Source organism: Schistocerca nitens, chromosome 4 (assembly GCF_023898315.1).
Source record: "Schistocerca nitens isolate TAMUIC-IGC-003100 chromosome 4, iqSchNite1.1, whole genome shotgun sequence".
Classification (NCBI taxonomy): domain Eukaryota; kingdom Metazoa; phylum Arthropoda; class Insecta; order Orthoptera; family Acrididae; genus Schistocerca; species Schistocerca nitens.
In genome coordinates, this window is record NC_064617.1 from 540521566 (window position 1) to 540538583 (window position 17018).

At 45.6% G+C, this 17018-nt stretch overlaps 1 protein-coding gene across 1 annotated transcript in view; it reads left to right on the top strand.

The window, feature by feature from the left end:
* Positions 1-17018, top strand: part of LOC126252422 (BAI1-associated protein 3) — a 503482-nt gene that overhangs the window by 97543 nt on the left and 388921 nt on the right. The window lies entirely within an intron of this gene.

Below are 17018 nucleotides of genomic sequence, written 5' to 3' on the forward strand. Positions count from 1 at the left end.
TAAGATAGCGTTATCAGCACCCGACAGAGTTTGAAAAAAGGCCTTATTATTGATCTCCATTTGTCTGGCTTGTCAGATTTATGGACATTCGGATGTGACAGTGGCCCGAAGATGAACTGCATGAGAATCAGACGCATGGGCTATCAGACACAAGTGCTATTGCTGTTCGGACAAATGAGGAAGAAATGGAAACTTAAGCGGGTTCACCTCCGGATAGAGAAGTCATCGTTCGTTAAGTCGTACATCGCGTCGGAATTTCACGCAGTACTGTTTGTAGAGCACTAAAGCATATCGTCCACTGCTGTCCGTACAAAATTCGGCATCATCACGAACTGTTAGCCACCGATTTTGTTGCTTGGAGAGCATTTTCGGTGTGGATACTACAAAACTGGGGAAGATGATGGTTATTTCTCTAACTTGTTGTGGACCGACGAACCCTCTTTCAAACTACAAGGGTCTATCAATACCCACAGCTATAGAATATGGGCTCACGAAAATCCCAGAACCGTCATGGAAACCTCTCTGCATGACGAAAAAGTCTCGGTGTGTGATGTATTTACCTCATCAATTGTGATCGTATCTTTTCTCTTCGAGGAGATGCGAGTGTTGCTTTCTAAACTGTCAGCGTGACGGGTGTGAGGTACACCGATATGTTACTGGATCGCATGATCCTTAGAGTGCCCGATAAACACATGCTGCAAAGTACGACTTTTATGCAGGATGGCGCTCCACCCCATACCGCTGCATGTGTGAAAAATGTCTTGTGCATATGGTTTCGTGAGGATCCGTGTGGTTATTGTTTCTGGGGTTACCTGAAGTCTTGGAAATTAGGAAAGGGGGTGCCTTTTACCGGTTAAAGAAAGGCAAACAAATGGAAGTACGAAGGGTGCTTGGAACTGAAGCCAATTCGAAAAAGGCAATGAAAGACAGCATATAACAACTGTGGCAAAATGAATGGGACACTTCAGGCACTGGCAGGAGCACATACGAATTTCTCCCTAACGTCAGGGAGAGATTAAAAATGAGATTTCTTGACCCATCGATTGTATTGATACATTACCTTACTGGCCATGGCCCTTATGAAACGTATCTATACGAAATCGGAAGACAGATGAATGCTAGCTGCGTCTGCGGCCGTGTCGGCACACCAGAAAACAGATTGTAGGACTGCGCGCTCTATGAAGATGCAGCGGGTAATGGACATCAGATATTAAGGATATGGGATCCCAAAGCAGCACTAAGGAGCGAGTCAACCTGGCGCATCTTGGACGATACTGCACCCGCAGTATCCAGGAATGCCAAGGAAGTCTTCACGAGGCTGCCACCCATGCTAGACAACATACTCTGCAGATGGAGAGAAGATGATTGAGGTTGGCGACCACCGAGTGAAATACTGTCCCAAGAATCTATATTGGTGCAAATGATCATGGAAGTGTGGACGTTAAGAAGTAACAGCGATGGGTGGAATTACTCGCTACAATGGAAACGCTGCTGACGTGCTGCCCGACGCGCGAGGAATGCAGCAGACTACGGCTGTTGACCGGGGTACGATGAGCGCGGATCCTGTAGCGTAAACAACCATGTACAAGTTAAATGCACCAAATAAATGGTCAAACAGAGAACAAATTCTAGCGTTTGTAGTAGATTGGAAGCTTGGTAATTGGTTAAGGGTTTTAATGCAGTTTTGTAGTAGTAAAAGTTGTAGTAGCTTCTTTCTTTTTTAATCTCTCTCTTGTTTTTTTTTTCAATTAAGTATGAGAAACAAACAATTAATACATAACTTATAACTGTCAAAGGAAATGTTATTTGCATGTCCTATTTTAGCTTTTTAGATAATAGACTGTAATTTTTGAGAATAAATAAATAAATATCTGAAGTCACAAGTCTACTACGATCGTCCTACCCCATTAGGGACGCTAAAAGACAACATCCGACGGCAGTTTCCTATCGTACCCACTAAAGTGTTCTAGAGTGCTGTTCACAGCGTTGTCCCTCCACTACAGGTATTGTTGATGAATGATGGCCTAAATGTTGTGCATTTGTTATAAAGAACGTCGTATTCGCTAAAAATCAATCGTTACGCATATTATTGCTTTTGTATGGTATGAGGCGCCATCTGTTGGTCATCCTTGAAGTCACCGACATCATCTACCGTAGCATGTGTATCTAGAATTCTTGCATGTCATATTTCTCCAATGGGAAGGACAGGATGGACGAGTAGGTCGCCCCGCCCATTTGCGGTGCTGCAACGCCGGCCACAGCGAGAGTGGAGTGTTGTGGTTTGGCGTGGTCCGGATGCCGCAGCGGGTTATTAGCTCCCGGGCGGCTCGTCGGCCCCAAGGCCGGCGCTGCAGTCGCCACGCCGCCGCAGCCGATCACTCCCCCTCCGCACGGGAAATAAAAGCGGCGCACAACACTGGCGCCTACGCTGCAGTCCATTTCCGTCTCACGTTACACCAGTTCACCAACGCAGGAAATCAATATGTGCGTTACGATCTAAACAAGGCTAAAAAAATCCCTACTATTGCCCTTTTAAACATTCGTGAGAATTTCTCCACATTCTGTCCACTGAATATGTTACACTGGAGAACAGCAGTTTTGTTGTCTGAGAACTCAGATGCCCTCTCATTGCCTCAAAATAAATACAAAATGTTTACACAGGGTGAAGTGAAATTCGCGGAGTCGGGCTTCGCAGCGCGACTCCTTACATGCCTGCGATAAAATAATGTCTCTCACAAAATTTCGTCCGGCGAGTACATCCATCGGGAAAAGGACGTTAAAGAGTGGCAATCTGGAAACACTGTAACCACATGTATGGCAACTACCTCTGTCAGCACACATCACTTGTGCTGTACAGCTGGTGCAGTGGATAGAGTTTTTGGTTAGCATGCAGGACGTCAATAGTTCGCTCCTGGTTTGAGGCATATGTTTTTAATTTGGTAAATGTACTCCAGGTGGTACGGGAACTGGCATCTTAATCGACAACAACGACTACAGCGGGTCCTCTAGAAAACATTTGCACTTACATACTACAACCGTATAAATGGAAGATTGGTCAGCTTTTAAAGCAGCACTTTCCACATCGTGCTCGTGAATTCATTCGCACCACTTCATTCACTAGGTGCGAAACCTGTTTTCTTTGTATCCTTTTCCAATGGTGCCATAAATTAGAACCAAATATTATTCTTGCCTCGTGCAGGTCCATTAAATTCCGTTAGAGCCTTACGTTACCAGTAGGACTAGCAACGTGCTTTGCGAATACTGTGAATGGTCCCAACACGAAGCCAACGACGACTTCGTGAACACCATAATATAGCCAGATGAAGCAGCATTCACTCTTGAAGATGTCTTCAATATCCACAGTGCCTATCATCGGTGTGAGGTTAACCTGTACGTCACCTGCGACCGTGGATATCAAGTTCGCTTTGTTATCAACGTCTGCGCCGGAATATTGGGCGACAGGTGTTTGGGCCCCTACATATTGCCTGACTGGTTGAGTGCACGAAGGCATTATGCATTCCTCTGAAACAATCTGCATGATGCGCTGGAATATGTTCCACTACATGTTTGGCAGAGCATATGGTTCCAACATTATGGTGCACCTCCACACTCTGGAATTAATGTTAGACAGTATTTCGGTAGAACATTTCCAGGGAAAGGGCGCGGACGTGGAAGTCCAGTTGCACGGCTACCGTGTTCCCCTGGATTTCTTCCTGTGGGGACACCTGAAGGAGCACGTGTATTCCACTCCGCCGACGAATTTGGAACAATTGGTAGTGCGTGTTCATGCTGCTCCTTTTACTGTGGATGCAGATTTTCTGCGAAGGGTCCAGAGCTTTATGATCCGGCGGGTTGCGCAGCGTTTGGACGCACGGGGAGGTCGCTTTGAGCATCTGTTGTTCTGAGGACAACTTATTCTGTTGTGGAGGTCATGCGGTCATTAATTTGGACATTATTACTGTCACTGGTTGCTAATGTGCGACATCTGAGCGGTTATATTACATGTAGTATAAATGATAAGTAGATGTTGTGTTATTGTACTGTGCTATGATCTTTAGCATCTCATATTACATGCAGTATAAATGATAAGTAGATGTTGTGTTATTGTACTGTGCTATCATCTTTAGCATGTCGAAACTGATATTGTTTTGTAGTTATTCTGTCCAGTTGTCATTTCTTTCAACTGACTATTTCTTATTTCTCTAACCACGTTTTTGTTATGTTCAGCTTACAAAATGTTGTAAACTTAGGATGTATGTGAATTAAGAAAAGTTGTATATTACAGTATGAAATATCAGAATGAAATCAGCAAATAAAAAAAATGCGCCCCAACTCAGGGTCGAGCCCTCGACGTCCTACATGCTAACCCAAAACTCTATCCACTGCACCAACTATACAGCACGCTTAACATGTGCTGACAGAGATCGTTACCATACATGTGGTTACAGTGTTGCCAGATTGCCGCTCTTTAACGTCCGTTTTCTGCCGGATGTACTCGCCAGACGAAATTTTGTGACAGACATTTTTTTTTATCGCTGTCATGTAAGGAGTCGCGCTGCGAAGCCTGACTGCGGGAATTTCGCTCCACACCATGTATAATGGAAAATAAAAGGAAAACTTGCGAAATATACTATTCACAAAGAACATTTTAATTCACACAAAGGCCATATGTACAATGAGGTGATAGACATCATGGGACACCTCCTAACATCGTGGCATGGACTCAAAAGTCACTAGAAGTACCCTCCAGAAATATTAGCAGCCTATAATTGCGAAAGTGTTGTCGCTGCAGCATTTTATGTACTAACTGACCTCTCGATTACGTCCCATAAATTTTCGATAGGATTCGTGTTGGGTGATTTGCGTGGCCAAATCATTCGCTCGAATTGTCCAGAATGGTCTTGAAACCAATCGCGAACATTTGTGACCCGGTATCACGGCGCAATTCCCTCGTTGTTTCGGAACCTAGATTCCATGAATGGCTGAAAATGGTCTCCAAGTAGTCGAACATAATCATTTCCAGTCAACGACCAAGTCACTTGGACCAGAGGACACAGTTCGTTCGATGTAAACACAGCCCACACCATTATGGGGCCACCACCAGCTTGCACAGTGCCGTGTTGACAGCTTGGGTCCATGGCTTCGTGGGATTTGCGCCACACTTGAATCCTGCCATCAGCTCTTATCAACTAAATTTGGTCTCATTTGACCAGGCCGCGGTTTTCCAGTTGTCTAAGGTCTAACCGATATAGTCACGAGCCCAGGAGAGGCGCTGCAGGCGATGTCATGCTGTTCGCAAGGGCACTCGGTCGGTCTCTCTTCTCCCATAGCCAATTTAACGCTAAATTCCGCCGCACTGTCCTAACAGATACATTCGTCTTACGTCCCACATCAATTTCTGTGTTGCTTCACGCAGTCTTGCTTGTCAGGGCTGAAAACTCTATGCAGACCCCTCTGCTCGCAGTCGTAAAGCGAAGGCTGTCGGTCCTGCGTTGCACGTCGTGAGAAGTCATGCCTGATATTTAATGTTCTCGAAACATTCTTGACACTGTGGATCGCAGAAATTTGAATTCCGTAACTATTTCCGAAAGGTAATGTCCGATGCGTCTAGCTCCTCCTCTGATTCCGCGTTCAGAGTCTGTTGATTCCCGTTGTGCGACCATCTACATCTACATTTACATGACTACTCAGCAATTCACATTTAAGTGCTTGGCAGAGGGTTCGTCGAACCACAACCATACTATCTCTCTACCATTCCACACCCGAACAGCGCGCGGGAAAAACGAACACCTAAACCTTTCTGTTCGAGCTCTGATTTCTCTTATTTTATTTTGATGATCATTCCTACCTATGTAGGTTGGGCTCAACAAAATATTTTCGCATTCGGAAGAGAAAGTTGGTGACTTAAATTTCGTAAATAGATCTCGCCGTGACGAAAAACGTCTTTGCTGTAATGACTTCCATCCCAATTCGCGTATCATATCTGCCACACTCTCTCCCCTACTACGTGATAATACAAAACGAGCTGCCCTTTTTGGCACCCTTTCGATGTCCTCCGTCAATCCCACCTGGTAAGGATCCCACACCGCGCAGCAATATTATAACAGAGGACGAACGAGTGTAGTGAAAGCTGTCTCTTTAGTGGACTTGTTGCATCTTCTAAGTGTCCTGCCAATGAAACGCAACCTTTGGCTCGCCTTCCCCACAATATTATCTATGTGGTCTTTCCAAGTGAAGTTGTTCGTAATTTTTACACCCAGGTACTTGAATTCACACCCTTGAGAATTGTACTATTTATCGAGTAATCGAATTCCAACGGATTTCTTTTGGAACTCATGTGGATCACCTCACACTTTTCGTTATTTAGCGTCAACTGCCGCCTGCCACACCATACAGCATTTTTTTCTAAATCGCTTTGCAACTGATACTGGTCTTCGGATGACCTTACTAGACGGTAAATTACAGCATCATCTGCGAACAACCTAAGAGAACTGCTCAGATTGTCACCCAGGTCATTTATATAGATCAGGAACAGCAGAGGTCCCAGGACGCTTCCCTGGGGAACACCTGATATCACTTCAGTTTTACTCGATGATTTGCCGTCTATTACTACGAACTGCGACTTTCCTGACAGGAAATCACGAATCCAGTCGCACGACTGAGACGATACCCCATAGGCCCGCAGCTTGATTAGAAGTCGCTTGTGAGGAACGGTGTCAAAAGCTTTCCGGAAATCTAGAAATACGGAATCAACTTGAGATCCCCTGTCGATAGCGGCCATTACTTCGTGCGAATAAAGAGCTAGCTGCGTTGCACAAGAACGATGTTTTCTGAAACCATGCTGATTACGTATCAATAGATCGTTCCCTTCGAGGTGATTCATAATGTTTGAATACAGTATATGCTCCAAAACCCTACTGCAAACCGACGTCAATGATATAGGTCTGTAGTTAGATGGATTACTCCTACTACCCTTCTTAAACACTGGTGCGACCTGCGCAATTTTCCAATCTGTAGGTACAGATCTATCGGTGAGCGAGCGGTTGTATATGAGTGCTAAGTAGGGAGCTATTGTATCAGCGTAATCTGAAAGGAACCTAATCGGTATACAATCTGGACCTGAAGACTTGCCAGTATCAAGCGATTCGAGTTGCTTCGCAACCCCTAAGGTATCTACTTCTAAGAAACTCATGCTAGCAGCTGTTCGTGTTTCAAATTGTGGAATATTCCATCCGTCTTCACTGGTGAAGGAATTTCGGAAAACTGCGTTCAATAACTCCGCTTTAGCGGCACAGTCGTCGGTAACAGTACCATCGGCACTGCGCAGCGAAGGTATTGACTGCGTCTTGCCGCTTCTGTACTTTACATACGACCAGAATTTCTTCGGATTTTCTACCAAATTTCGAGACAATGTTTCGTTGTGGAGCCTATTAAAGGCATCTCGCATTGAAGTCCGTGCCAAATTTCGCGCGTCTGTAAATTTTAGCCAATCTTCGGGATTTCGCGTTCTTCTGAACTTCGCATGCTTTTTCCGTTGCCTCTGCAACAGAGTTCGGACCTGTTTTGTGTACCACGGGGATCAGTTCCATCTCTTACCAATTTATGAGGTATGAATCTCTCAATTGCTGTTGCTACTATATCTTTGAATTTGAGCCATGTCTACGTTTGCATAGTCAGTTCGGAAGGAATGGAGATTGTCTCTTAGGAAGGCTTCTAGTGACATTTTATCCGCTTTTTTAAATAAAATTATTTTGCGTTTGTTTCTGGTGGATTTGGAAGAAACGGTATTGAGCCTAGCTACAACGACCTTGTGATCACTAATCCCTGTATCAGTCATGATGCTCTCTATCAGCTCTGGATTGTTTGTGGCTAAGAGGTCAAGTGTGTTTTCGCAACCATTTACAATTCGCGTGGGTTCGTGGACTAACTGCTCGAAATAATTTTCGTAGAAAGCATTTAGGACAATCTCGGAAGATGTTTTCTGCCTACCACCGGTTTTGAACAAGTATTTTTGCCAACATATCGAGGGAAGGTTGAAGTCCCCACCAACTATAACCGTATGAGTGGGGTGTTACGAGACTCAAATTTTCTCTGAACTGTTTTGCAACTATATCATCGGAGTCTGGGGGTCGGTAGAAGGAGCTAATTATTAACTTAGTTCGGCTGTTAAGTATAACCTCCACCCATACCAATTCGCACGGAGTATCTACTTCGACTTCACTACAAGATAAACCACTACTGACAGACACAAACACTCCACCACCAATTCTGCCTACTGTATTTTTCCTGTACACCGTCTGAGACTTCGTAAAAATTTCTGCAGAACTTATTTCAGGCTTTAGCCAGCTTTCTGTACATATAACGATTTCAGCTTCTGTGCTTTCTATTAGCGCTTGAAGCTCAGGGACTTTCCCAGCACAACTACAACAATTTACAACTACAATTCCGACTGTTCCTTGATCCAAGCACGTCCTGTATTTGCTATGCACCCTTTGAGATTGCAGCCCACCCCGTACTTTCCCGAGGCCTTCTAACCTAAAAAAACCACCCAGTCCATGCCACACAGCCTCCGCTACCCGCGTAGCCGCCAGCTAAGTGTAGTGAACTCCTGACCTATTCAGCGGAACCCGAAACCCCACCACCCTATGGCGCAAGTCAAGGAATCTGCAGCCAACACGGTCGCAAAACCGTCTGAGCCTCTGATTCAGACCCTCCACCCGGCTCTGCACCAAAGGTTCGCAGTCGGTTCTGTCAACGATGCTGCAGATGGTGAGCTCTGCCTTCATCTCGTAAGCAAGACCGGCAGCCTTCACCAAATCAGATAGCCGTTGGAATCCAGAGAGAATTTCTTCAGATCCAAAGCAAGACACGTCATTAGTGCCGACATGTGCCACCACCTGCAGCTGGCTGCACCCTGTGCTCTTCATGGCATCCGGAAGGACCCTTTCCACATCAGGAATGACTCCACCCGGAATGCACACGGAGTGCACACTGGATTTCTTCCCCTCCTTAGCCGCCATATCCCTAAGGGGCCCCATTACGCGCCTAACATTGGAGCTCCCAACTACCAATAAGCCCACCCTCTGTGATTGCCCGGACCTTGAAGACTGAGAATCATCCTCTGAAACAGGGCAGGCAGCTGCATCTGGCTCAGCCAGAGACAGTGCCTGAAACCTGTTTGTCAGACGCACCGGGGAGGCTTTCTGATCAGCCTCCGTGGACGTCTTTCGCTGCCTGCCACGCCTTGGAACGACCTCCCAATCAACCACAGGCGAGGGCTCAGCCCCACTGCGGGCAGCAACCGGGGCAACCACAGCGGCAGACCGATCTGGGGACAGACGACGAGGTTGATATCCACGTGATACCCAAGTCCGGCTCCCCACAGTGGTGCCCATTGGCGACAGCCTCAAGCTGCGCGACCGAAGTCAGCGCCGCTGGCAGCTGTGAGCGAAGGGATGCCAATCAAGTCGGAAACATTTTCACTTGAATAACCTGAATACAAATTACAGCTTCGCGGATGCACTGCCCTTTTACACCTTGTGCACGCGATAGTACCGCCATCTGAATCTGTGCGTATCGCCGTGCCATGGCTTCTGTCCCCTCAGTGTACATTACACTGGAGAAACGCTATTTAGTTGTCTTAGATATGTACAATGTTTTTCACTAACTTTTGGCGTCTGAATCCCAAAAAAAGCACAGTTTTTGTCTATCACGTCAACATTTTAAGCTACAACGTACACTCTCTTTGTCTCAAAAGTCATACAAAATGTGCATAAAAAGGAAAACAATAGGAAAACTTACCAAATATGCTGTTCACGTAGAACAGTTTTATTCGTACAGTGGCTATACATAGTTGCTGCAAGTTAAATTGTGTTCATCCAAACTGTAATCAAATTTCTTGAAACATTCCTTCAGTTACATTTAGCAAATTGCTTCATGACACTCAGTTTTATACGCCGAGTTGGAAATAAAAAATTCTTTCTGTCGACAAATGGCTGATGTAGAATGTCTCGAGCACCAGGTTTCGTATCAGGCTTAGCCAGCCAGTTCGGCTCCACCCAATGCTTCTCACGAGCTCTGCTGTTCCACGTACGAGAATAACAGGGATACCTGGTATAGGTCTATCCATGTTGTTGGGCCACGCGGAAGCCAAAATGGTAGGGCATTTAAAAATTTAAAACGTTATTCCACACCCTATAACTACTAATTTTACTGTAAGAAAGGAGTGAGAACGGAGCAACGGCGAAATGTCCTGTAAGGTGATCGCATGCATGACCTAGTATATTTCTGCATGTTAGACATATTGTTAAGTGTTTAAACTTTGGCACATTCTATAAAAAAAAAACACTGGATGAGCTTCTCATATGTTTACATCTGTGTACATACATAGTCAATGACGATGCGTGCGTAAATGTGCAGATCATTCACAGCTGACTATAGATTTTATGATGGGATCAGATCGTATGATGGATTTTTCTTCTTCTTTTGAATACGATGTAAAAAGCAGCACCGTAACATGGTGTTGCTTGAAACAGCGGGGTAACTTCAAACGATTTGCAGTTATCTCGTTTTTAACTATGGCATCACGGTATGCGTAATATAATTGTTTATTTTGTGTCTTATTCTCAACAACCATAACAAGAGCGGTAGTTATAGCAAAAAATTTAATCAAATGAATGAAGTTACTCTCTTCTACTTATCGTTTACGTTGTTGACCAGTATTCCCTCTTATTTTTGTACACAGTATGTCCCAGTTTCGTTAGGACTATGGCTATGAAAAATAAGTCATGGATTACGTTTACAAAGTCACTGTATTTATTCAAAATAGTCTCTCCCTGAATCAAAACATAGAATAAATCGTTTTTAAAGTATTTTGAAACAGCCACTTCATTCCATTTTTGAAGTTGCATTTACTACTGCCTTAAAGTTTCCTTGGAAGGTCATAATTACGTCATTACGGTATCCTTTCATTGCCGACTTCAATTTGGGAACAGGTAGAAGTCGGCTAGAGCCAAATCCGGCAAATACGGTGGGTGATCAAGGACTGTGATCCATTTGCTTGCCAAAAACTTGTGTAGGCTGGAGTGTCGACATTGAGAAGTAACCAGGAACCTGCCTCCTAGTATTCGGGTTGAAAAAAGAAAAATTGGTTCAAATGGCTCTGAGCACTATGGGACCTAACATCGCAGGTCATCAGCCCCCTAGAACTTAGAACTACTTAAACCTAACTAACCTAAGGACATTACATGTTGCGGATTGGCAAGACAGCCAACCCACTATAAGGAAGCCGAAAGGCACGCGTTTAAACACACGCAGGCTGGCGTGAGGTCTGGAACAGGACAAGGAATTGAGACTAGCAAAAAACGTACGTATCTTCTGGAATACTTAACTTTAATCCATAATTGGTGAACATCGCTCTTGACGGTACATGTTTTACAGCATCAATAGTAACTGGTAATGGCGCCTTGCTAGGTCGTAGCAAATGACGTAGCTGAAGGCTATGATAACTATGGTCTCGGCAAATGAGAGCGTAATTTGTCAGTGAACCATCGCTAGCAAAGTCGGCTGTACAACTGGGGCGAGTGCTAGGAAGTCTCTCTACACCTGCCGTGTGGCAGCGCTCGGTCTGCAATCACTGATAGTGGCGACACGCGGGTCCGACGTATACTAACGGACCGCGGCCGATTTAAAGGCTACCACCTAGCAAGTGTGGTGTCTGGCGGTGACACCACATTACACATCTCCATCCCCGAAGCAGGATTCGAAAGTCCGACCGTAGTGGTCGCGTGGTTCCAGACTGAAGCACCTAGAACCACTCGGCCACAGCTATTCGGGTTGAATTCGACGAATTCTCGTCTACAAACGCTGGAAGAATTCACAACTTGATGCTGCCTCAGTGTTCCTCTGACATTTTCCGAGTGTCAGACAGTTGCATTCGCGGCCGGGATGCCTGCTACAGCAGTGCTAGCTAGCGCTTTGACACTCCACACAGCTGTTTATGAAACTTCAAGGATCGTAACGCCGCAACTCGCCACGAGACGTTATTGCACTTTGGAATTTCACACAATCAGTCCTAACTGAACTGGGATACACTATGTACACTCCTGGAAATGGAAAAAAGAACACATTGACACCGGTGTGTCAGACCCACCATACTTGCTCCGGACACTGCGAGAGGGCTGTACAAGCAATGATCACACGCACGGCACAGCGGACACACGAGGAACCGCGGTGTTGGCCGTCGAATGGCGCTAGCTGCGCAGCATTTGTGCACCGCCGCCGTCAGTGTCAGCCAGTTTGCCGTGGCATACGGAGCTCCATCGCAGTCTTTAACACTGGTAGCATGCCGCGACAGCGTAGACGTGAACCGTATGTGCAGTTGACGGACTTTGAGCGAGGGCGTATAGTGGGCATGCGGGAGGCCGGGTGGACGTACCTCCGAATTGCTCAACACGTGGGGCGTGAGGTCTCCACAGTACATCGATGTTGTCGCCAGTGGTCGGCGGAAGGTGCACGTGCCCGTCGACCTGGGACCGGACCGCAGCGACGCACGGATGCACGCCAAGACCGTAGGATCCTACGCAGTGCCGTAGGGGACCGCACCGCCACTTCCCAGCAAATTAGGGACACTGTTGCTCCTGGGGTATCGGCGAGGACCATTCGCAACCGTCTCCATGAAGCTGGGCTACGGTCCCGCACACCGTTAGGCCGTCTTCCGCTCACGCCCCAACATCGTGCAGCCCGCCTCCAGTGGTGTCGCGACAGGCGTGAATGGAGGGACGAATGGAGACGTGTCGTCTTCAGCGATGAGAGTCGCTTCTGCCTTGGTGCCAATGATGGTCGTATGCGTGTTTGGCGCCGTGCAGGTGAGCGCCACAATCAGGACTGCATACGACCGAGGCACACAGGGCCAACACCCGGCATCATGGTGTGGGGAGCGATCTCCTACACTGGCCGTACACCACTGGTGATCGTCAAGGGGACACTGAATAGTGCACGGTACATCCAAACCGTCATCGAACCCATCGTTCTACCATTCCTAGACCGGCAAGGGAACTTGCTGTTCCAACAGGACAATGCACGTCCGCATGTATCCCGTGCCACCCAACGTGCTCTAGAAGGTGTAAGTCAACTACCCTGGCCAGCAAGATCTCCGGATCTGTCCCCCATTGAGCATGTTTGGGACTGGATGAAGCGTCGTCTCACGCGGTCTGCACGTCCAGCACGAACGCTGGTCCAACTGAGGCGCCAGGTGGAAATGGCATGGCAAGCCGTTCCACAGGACTACATCCAGCATCTCTACGATCGTCTCCATGGGAGAATAGCAGCCTGCATTGCTGCGAAAGGTGGATATACACTGTACCAGTGCCGACATTGTGCATGCTCTGTTGCCTGTGTTTATGTGCCTGTGGTTCTGTCAGTGTGATCATGTGATGTATCTGACCCCAGGAATGTGTCAATAAAGTTTCCCCTTCCTGGGACAATGAATTCACGGTGTTCTTATTTCAATTTCCAGGAGTGTATATTATTTCCGTTACGATTATCGTCGCAGATACTAAGGTGAAGGGACTTGTATCGAGTATGGGTAGAAACTTGTAGTAATACGAGGGCTATCCACAAAATACATTACGTTTTGGAATTAAAAATAAATAAAGTATTGGAAATTTTTTTATTATATACAGATGAAAGCCACACTTCAATACTACTTTTCTACATAGTTGCCATTAAATTAAGGCACTTATCGTAGCGATGGACGAGCTTGGAAATTCCTTCGTCGTAAAATTCGGACGCCTGCGCCTTCAACCACGTGGTTACCTCTTCTTTTGGGACAGAAAATGTGTGATTTTTGTGGATTTCCTGGAAAGAGGCACTACAATAAACTCTCAAAGATGTTGCCAAACTCTGTACAACCTCAGAAGAGCAATACAAAACAAGCGCAGGGGAAAGTTGGGCTCAAAGATTTTGCTGATTCACGACAACGCCCGGGCCCACACGGCAAATGCCACTCGTGAAGTTCTCGAATCTTTTAAGTGGGAGTTGTTTCCTCATCCGCCGTACAGTCCCGACCTGGCACCGAGCGACTTCCACTTATTCCCAGCCATGAAGAAGTGGTTGGCTATACAGCGTTTTGATGACGACGCACAGCTTCAAGAAGAGCTAACCACGTTGTTGAAGGCGCAGGTGGCCTAATTTTACGACGAAGGAATTTCCAAGCTCGTCCATCGCTACGATAAGTGCCTTAATTTAAATGGCAGCTATGTAGAAAAGTAGTATTTAAGTGTGGCTTTCATCTGTATATAATAAAAAAAAATGTCCAATACTTTATTTATTTTTAATTCCAAAACGTAATGTTCTTTGTGGATAGCCCTCGTAGTAAATCTCTTTCCTCAAGGCAGGTCAGCAAGTAGTAGGTGTGAAATCCGTAGGCTCACGACCAGTGTAAAAAAAAAACTGTATATTGTTTTAAATGTCCAGCCCTCCTGTTTCTGATCTGCAACTTCGTGCTGCTGCGGTTTACAGTTATCTATTAAAACTGACTGCGAGAATCGAAGCAAAACATCATAATATTATAATTATCGTTTTACAACGGTATTTTTCAAACTGATCACATCACATAAAGCCTATGTAATACTGAGCTTTTTTGAATGATCAAAACAGTTTAGTTTCTCCTTGATAATTTCTGAATCAATAAACAAATAATAAAAATGTATATATGTATGTACGTATGCTTGACAATTCCTGCAAAACCATTGGACCGATTACAATCAAACATGGTACACATATTATTTACTGTCTGAAAATAATCGCTGTGGGGTAAGAACCACTGACCTATCAAAGCCGTGGAAGCGAGGGTAAAAAACAGTGTAGCCCACTAAGCGAGAATACCCATACTTCAGTTATTCGGTGTTTGAAAATGAGAGCACTAGGACTTGCACAAACTTTACAAACAATTTCAAACCTTTACCAAAGTTTTCGCTTATTACATTTTAGCTGTTCATGGGGTAAAATACGAAGATGTCGTTTTAATTCATTACTTGTTTTACTAAGAACTGTATTCGTGATATATCTTGCAAACATTACTACGTATACCACTGAGTGTACCAGAAAAATTACATCATCGTACGATCCTTAGCACGTCATAAGCACTGAGTGCTTGAAAAACTACCACATCCTGCAAGAGGTTTAAATTTATTGCTTCGTTATTACTAACTTTACTCGCAACCCATTTCGCCTCTGAATGTACCTAGAAAAACATATCATTTTATGACACATAGTTCAGGACATATGACGTCAAATACTGACATGCCTAAAAAAACTTTAGTGTTCCCACACTAAAGCGAGCATGTCTTGAGCTGCAGCTTCCACAGCTGCTGTTATGCGATGTCTCAGTTCATTAATTGCTGTTGGTAACGGACGACCATAAATAGATTCTATTATAAACTGCCAAAAGAAATAATCCCATACAATCAGGTCCGGTGACCTTGTAGGCCAGTAATGTAAGGCTGAATCATTTGGTCCAGAGCGACCGATCCATCGTTCAGAAATCCTTTGATTTAAAAATTCCCGCACTTCCCGATGCCAGTGTGGCGGCGCCCCATCCTGTAGTAAACTAAGTCGGTCGAATCAGTCTCCAAATGTGGGAAAAGAAATCTGTCAAGCATATCGAGATATGTGCTTCCTGTAACAGTGTTCCCGGAAAAGAAAAATGAACCGTACACTTTTTCCCGTGAAACTGCACAAAACACATTAAATTTTGGAGAGTTCTCCTCATATTGTATAATTTCATGGCGTAGTTCCGCACTCCATATTCTCACATTATGACGGTTCACCTTTCCGCTGTGATGGTTCACCTTTCCATTCAAATGAAATGTTGCCTGATCACTAAACACTAAACGTGGAAGAAAACTGTTGTCCTCCATCTTGCCAAGAAAGAAATTACAGAACTCCACGCGTTGTTGTTTGTCACCTTCACGAAGTGAATTTTGTGTGGTTTCATGTGTAAACGTCGACGCAACACACGCCATACAGACACCAGGGGGGCATGTTGAGCTGTCGAGCTGCACCGCTCACGGATTTCTGCGAACTCCTTGTGAAACTATGGCGGATGCGTTCGACGTCTGTCAGACATTCGAGGACGGCCCGGCGATTTGCTTTTGCACAAACAACCTGTTTCTCGGAATTGTTTATGCCGCTGTCTAACGCTCTGTGCTGTAGGAGGATCCACACCATACCTAGCATGAAAATCATGCTGAACAGTTATTACTGACCCGCACTGCGCAAAACGAATACAAAATGCTTTCTGTTGTGTCGATACCATTTTTACTAGAGCTGAAGTGGGCGCAGACTGCAGCTACCTAGTGGGAACAATATAAAACTCGAGAGTTTGCTCTTTCCAACAGTACGTTGTTCACACACATATCTCAACTATATATATCTTCATTTCTTTCACTGGTGCCATATTCCGCGCTGACGCAGGGTCGGCATTGTTAGGAACGGATTTGGCAAGGTTAGTGGAAAGGGGTGGCCGGATGCCCTTCCTGCCGCCACCCTGTACCACCTGGGCAGAATTAGTGTACCCCAGCTGTCAGCGTCTAGTGTAAGTCATGGAAAAGTGCGAACGTGTTCAGATGTCGGCGAGTCGTGGAAATGACATGGAACGTTGGGAACAGCCCGGTATTCACCTATCGGGATGTGGAAAACCGCCTAAAAACCATATCCAGGCTGGCTGGCACACCGGCCCTCGTTAATCCGCCGGGCGGATTCGATCCGTGGCCAGCGCGCCTACCCGACTCCAGGAAGCAGCGCGTGAGCGCGCTCGGCTACCCTGGCGGGTTAACGTTATATATAAAAATCGGATGATTCTTTTTGATACGCCCTCTATATTTGACATTTGCTTACGCGAACAATGCCACGGGTAAAAAGATCATCAGAAGCCCTTGAAACGATTTCAATCAAATTTGGTAGGTACACTTGTTAGAATCTAGTTAGATAGCGTTAAGAACGACCAGTCTCCTACT